This window comes from Myotis yumanensis, unplaced genomic scaffold (genome assembly GCF_028538775.1).
Source record: "Myotis yumanensis isolate MYYU_CA2020_CCGP unplaced genomic scaffold, mMyoYum1.0.hap1 SCAF_3, whole genome shotgun sequence".
In the NCBI taxonomy this organism is placed as follows: Eukaryota; Metazoa; Chordata; class Mammalia; order Chiroptera; family Vespertilionidae; genus Myotis; species Myotis yumanensis.
The window spans coordinates 83,063,886-83,069,393 of NW_027223754.1; the positions used below are offsets into that span (position 1 = coordinate 83,063,886).

The 5,508-nt window shown below is 38.9% G+C and overlaps 1 pseudogene; it reads right to left on the reverse strand.

Moving 5' to 3' along the window:
• Nucleotides 1–1,838: 1,838 nt before the first annotated feature.
• On the reverse strand, nucleotides 1,839–3,822 carry LOC139006223 (RE1-silencing transcription factor pseudogene; annotated as a pseudogene).
• Nucleotides 3,823–5,508: the final 1,686 nt, after the last annotated feature.

Below are 5,508 nucleotides of genomic sequence, written 5' to 3' on the forward strand. Positions count from 1 at the left end.
TCTGGGGTTTTCTTGTTGCTCTCTTTCTAATTCTGTGAGTTGAAGAGTTAGATGATTTACTACCATTTTTTCTTGTTTTTTGAGATTGGCCTGCAGAGCTATAAATTTCCCTCTCAGGACTGCTTTCATTGTGTCCCATAGGTTTTGGATTGTTGTGTTTTCATTGTCATTAGTGTCCAGGATGTTTTTAATTTCTTCTTTGATGTCATTGGTAACCCAATCAGTATTTAATAACATGCTATTCAGCTTCCAAGTGTTTGAGTATTTTGGGTTGTTTTTATTGTAGTTTATTTCTAACATTATGCCATCGTGGTCTGAGAAGAAGCTTTTAATGATTTCAATCTTCTTGAATTTGTGGAGACTTTGCTTGTGACCCAATATGTGGTCTATTTTTGAATATGTCCCATGAGCACCTGAGAGGAATGTATATTCCATGGCTTTGGGGTGAAGTGTTCTGAAGATGTCAATTAACTCCATCTGATCTAGTGAGTCATTTAGGATTGCTGTTTCTTTGCTGATTGTTTGTCTAGCAGACTTATCCAGTGATGTCAGTGGTGTATTAAAGTCCCCTACTATGATTATATTGTTGTCGATCTCTCCTTTGATATCTTCCAGGAGTTTTTTTTATGAATTTGGGTGCTCCTCCATTGGGTTCATATATGTTTACCAGGGTTATATCTTCTTGTTGTATTGATCCCTTTAGTATTATGAAGTGGCCTTCCTTATCTCTGGTTATGGCCTTCACTTTGAGATGTATTTTGTCCGATATAAGTATTGCTACCCCAGCTTTCTTTTCCTTTCCATTTGCCTGAAAGATATTTTTCCATCCCTTCATTTTCAGTCGGTGTGAGTCCCTTCTAATGAGGTGGGTCTCTTGTAGACAGCAGATGTATGGGTCGTGTTTTTTCATCCATTCAGCCACTCAATGTCTTTTCGTTGGAGCATTTAGTCCGTTTACATTTAAAGTTATTATTGAAAGGTACTTGTTTGTAGCCATTTCTTTTTTTGTGTGGTTGTTTTCTTTCTGAGCTTTTTATGTCTTCTTTTTACACCAGTCCCTTTAGCATTTCTTGCATGGCTGGCTTGCAAGAAACTCCCTTAGCCTTTTTTTGTCTGTGAAGCTTCTTATTTCCCCTTCAATTTTGAATGATTTGGTCATGGGAGGAGGTGAGTACAGTGTTTACTATTCCACCATCTTGACCACAAGTCAGGAAAGTTCTCTTTAAAAAGATCAAGGTGTGTGTGTGTGTGTGTGTGTGTGTGTGTGTGTGTTCACATGTGCATTTTCTATTTTTTTTTTTTAGTCTAGTGATTCATTTATTACAAAGTTCAAGCTGAGAGTTGTGAATGTGTACATACATTTAAATAAATAACTTATATGAACTACAGATCTGGCATAGATATAAGATGTGAAAATCAAAATCAATGACTTGAACCTGTATGTTTCATTTGCTCACAAACTTGCACACACTAATATTCTGCAAAAAAGGCAACTGCAGCAAAAGAAAAACTGCCCTTTTGCAAATAAGACTAAAAGCATCCCTCCAAAGAGGACAAAATAAACATGCATATATATGTATGAAGTCTTACCGTTCAACACAAATGTTATTTCTAGGAAAAAAATTTTAACTGCATAGGCTAAAAAACAACCCACAATGTGCAATATCTTAAGCCATTAAAGCACAAAAATAAAAAATAAAAAGAAACACCAAAATCATTGTTTTTATGATGATTAACATACACAAATAAGAAATAGTGATCAAAACTCAGGAGTAAATACCTGGACTGAAACAATGTCCATTGCTTGGGGAATTTTTCTTCAATTTAAATGTCTCCTCTTATCTCTGAGGAGGCTCCATGGGTGGCAGCGGCTCTGTCTGAGCAGGCCCCCTCTGAACAGGCTCCTTCTGAGCAGGCTTGCTGCTTTTTCTACTTGATTTATTCTTCATTTTTCTTCTTTGTACTTTTTCCCCCACACACAGTATTTTGCTTTTCATTCTCCTCAACTTTGTTCTCAGATGTTGGTACTTCCTGACTATTTTGGGGTTTGCTTTCTGTCTTCTTTTTCTTTTTTTGTCACAAGTTCCTCATCATTAACAGGATCTTGCAAGGAATGGGCTTCAGCTTCTACCTTCCTTTTGTCTTTCTTGGTTTTACAGTTTTGTTTTGTTTTATTTTGTTTTGTTTTGTTTTGTTTTGCTTGTTGTTGTTGTTGTTGTTGTTGTGTGTGTGTTTCTGAATTGGTTCCTGAATGCACATCCATCTCTCTAGTTTCCATTGCTGATTTCCGAGTTCTGGTAGTCACCTGGATTGAAGCATTCCTACAAGGCTTTTTCTCTTTTGGAGCATTCTTTTTTTTCCTCCACTTTTACAGACTTCTCATTTTTCTTTCCAGCTACCTCCCCCTTTATTTTTGTCTGCTCTGTTTCTGTTTTTTCATTGGTATTATTATTATCAGGCAAGTCAGCCTCTCACTTTTTGGTTTTCTTTAGTTTCACTTTTGAGACATCTATTGTTTTATTAGGACAAGAGGGATGCTTAGGTTTGAAATGATACTGCAGATTACACTTCTTGGAAGCTGCATAACCGCATACAGGACAATTGAATTGCTGTGGATTAACATGTAGCTCCACATGTTTTGTGAAGTTGCTTCTCTCTGCTATTTTATAGTCACATTGTGGGCAGTTAAGAGGTTTAGGCCCCTTGTGAACCTGTCCTGCATGGCAAGTTACCTCATGTTGATTGGAGGCCACATAACTGCACTGATCACATTTACATGCCTTCTCACCCATCTAAATGATGCTCTAGTAAATATTTCCAGATGGTATGCATACCCCACTGAATGAGTACGCATATGTCTAGTTAGATGAGTCTTCTGAGAACTTGAGTAAGGGCAAAGTTCACATTTATATGGGCATTCTATCTACTGTGTAAGTTCGACCATGCTGAACATAATGTTTTTTTTCTGTCTGAAAAATAGTGGCATTTTCCACATGTGTATACTTTCCTTGGAAAATGGTTTCTTAAGTGTTTTCTCCAGTGATATTCGCTACTGTGGTGTACGTGCAAATGATGCACTTGTAGACTCTCTCATTTTCACCAGCTCTGGTGTGGTGTTTCAAGTGAGCAGTATAGTGACCGTGTCAATTGGTATTGCAGCCACAGTGGCCACAGCCGTCACAGAGGATGGGGCCTTCGGAGAAATCTCCCTCTTCAGCAGTGGAAGAGCCAGAGTCCTGGCCTTTGCTTGGTTCTCTGCATTTTCTTCCACAAAAGTCTTCTTGGCACTATGAACTCTGATGTGATGCACAAACTGTTCTTCAGATTCTGCTTCATATTGGCATGGCTGACAACGAAAGGGTTTGATTTTCGAAGTCCAGGTGTTTCAGGAGGAAGCTCTTTATTTGAGCTGTAAATTTCTGGGGCAGCTGATACCTCAAACACGGGCTGTAGTTCTGCAACACTGAGTTCCAAACTTTCCAGTTCCATGTTTTCCAGTCCATTGGGTTTGCCTTTTATTTCAGGAGACTCCTCAAGTCCTTCTCCATCACTATCTGGAAAGTTGTTATCCCCAACAGGCATCAATTCTGCATTTGCCTTCTTCACCAACTAGGTAATCACAGCAGCTGCCATTTACTTCCCCAGTTAAGGCCACATTTGCCAACATGATGAGCTGAGGAGCAGCCACTTCAGCTTTGGAGAGGTCATGCAAGTCATACATATCGTTAGGCAAGGCCATGCCATATTGCCACTGCCATTGTATAGCCCTCCCCCTTCAGAAGCCTGCCCCAGTACCTGGGTGGCCATAACTGCATTTGGCCTTCCTCAGCCAGGAGGGGCTGGGGACCTGGCATCGCAGCTCCTTCTCCCACTACTTTTCTTTGTGGCAGGAGTTTCGGGGGAAGGGAGTGGGGGGGTGGAAAAGTTGGGCGCTGGGGACTTCAAGGCCCCCAAAGGCCCAGAATGGGCCTGCAGAGTGCTCAGGCCACAGGCTCTCACCCTGCTGTCCTGGTGCCATCACTGAGGTCTGGGGCCAGAGGCCACATGTGTATTTTCAAAATTTTTACTTATCTCACTAAAAACAAAACAGAAATAGTTATAAAAATCAAAAACAGAAAAAATATAACAACTGAGTTGGGGAGCAAGATAAAATAAAATTATTGATTGTTTACTCAGTACTAGGCATTTTGCACATTATTCCACTTAATCCCTGGGACAGTCTTACAAGACAGGGTGTATTAATTTTATTTTTTATGTAAGCAGAATGATTTTCAGAGATAGTAAGTGGCTTATTAATATTGCTCAGGTCCCAAGGTGTGTTAAATCCAGTTCACATGGCTTGGAAGCTTGAGTTCCTTCATTAGCCTTTGGGTATTCTATGGAACACATTCAGGGTATGATGTACTTTTTCCCTTCTCGGAAGATTCAGCATCATGTCTTTCTGGTTTTTCATCTTAAACCTAGAGGTCTGGCGCTAGAAATTTGTACATGGGCATGGTCCCTAGGCCTGGCCTGTGGTCAGGGCCATCTTCCCCAGCTGCTGGCAACTGGCCCCACCCCCAGTTCCCCATTCACCATTGGGCAATCAGAGCCTGCCAGCTGGGGGTAGGGACTAAGAGGTGGTCAGTGTGTCTCATAGCTACTTGTTGAGCAGTCATTCTGGTTGTTCCACTGTTTGGTTGATTTGCATATTACTCTTTTATATATATAGATCAATCTGTCTAAAAGTGGCTTTTGTGAAAGGTAATTTAGCAAGATGTTTTGTTTATGGAAGGAAAAAAATCCCAATTATGCTATAAAGATGTACATCCTTGAGAACAAAAGTAGGCCGAGTAATAGATTGAATGTTAATTGAGGCAGATGCCTGTTAGAATAATTTGAAGTAATCTGTGAACAATAAAACAAAGTGAGAACTCTTTCCCCTCCTCAAGCATCACCCACCTGTTATTCTCTTGCAGTTGTGAGGGGAGCAAAAACTCCATAAATAGAACTTTTGCTTTGTTCAAAAATAGTCCTTCAGACCAACTAACTATTCAAATATGCCATATAGTAAATAATGTAGAAAATAATTACCTCATTTCATTGTCATTAAATTTTTACAGCATGCATCAAATATCCACAGCACAGTGGGTAAGAAGCCAGGCGTGAATACAGATGTAGTGTGAAAGCAAGATGAAAAAATGCACATTTTACATATAAATATGTATTATATATAATTATATAAATATCATATATATATATGACTGAAAGTAATAGCTTGCATAAGTAGCATACTGATATGAATACAGAAGAGAGGAATATGTTGGAGCATTACAGTTTCTCTGTGATCTTTTACACTCCATTCTAAATCATCCCCCACTATGCTAAATTCATTAATAGTGTGTTCATTCTATTTCTCCTCTTTTAAAATGTTAGAATAGCCTATTTTGGCATCAGAGAATTAAAAAAATATATTTTGTGTTTTAAGTATAAACTAACTTATTTCATTTTCCTTGTTAAAAAGTTGAG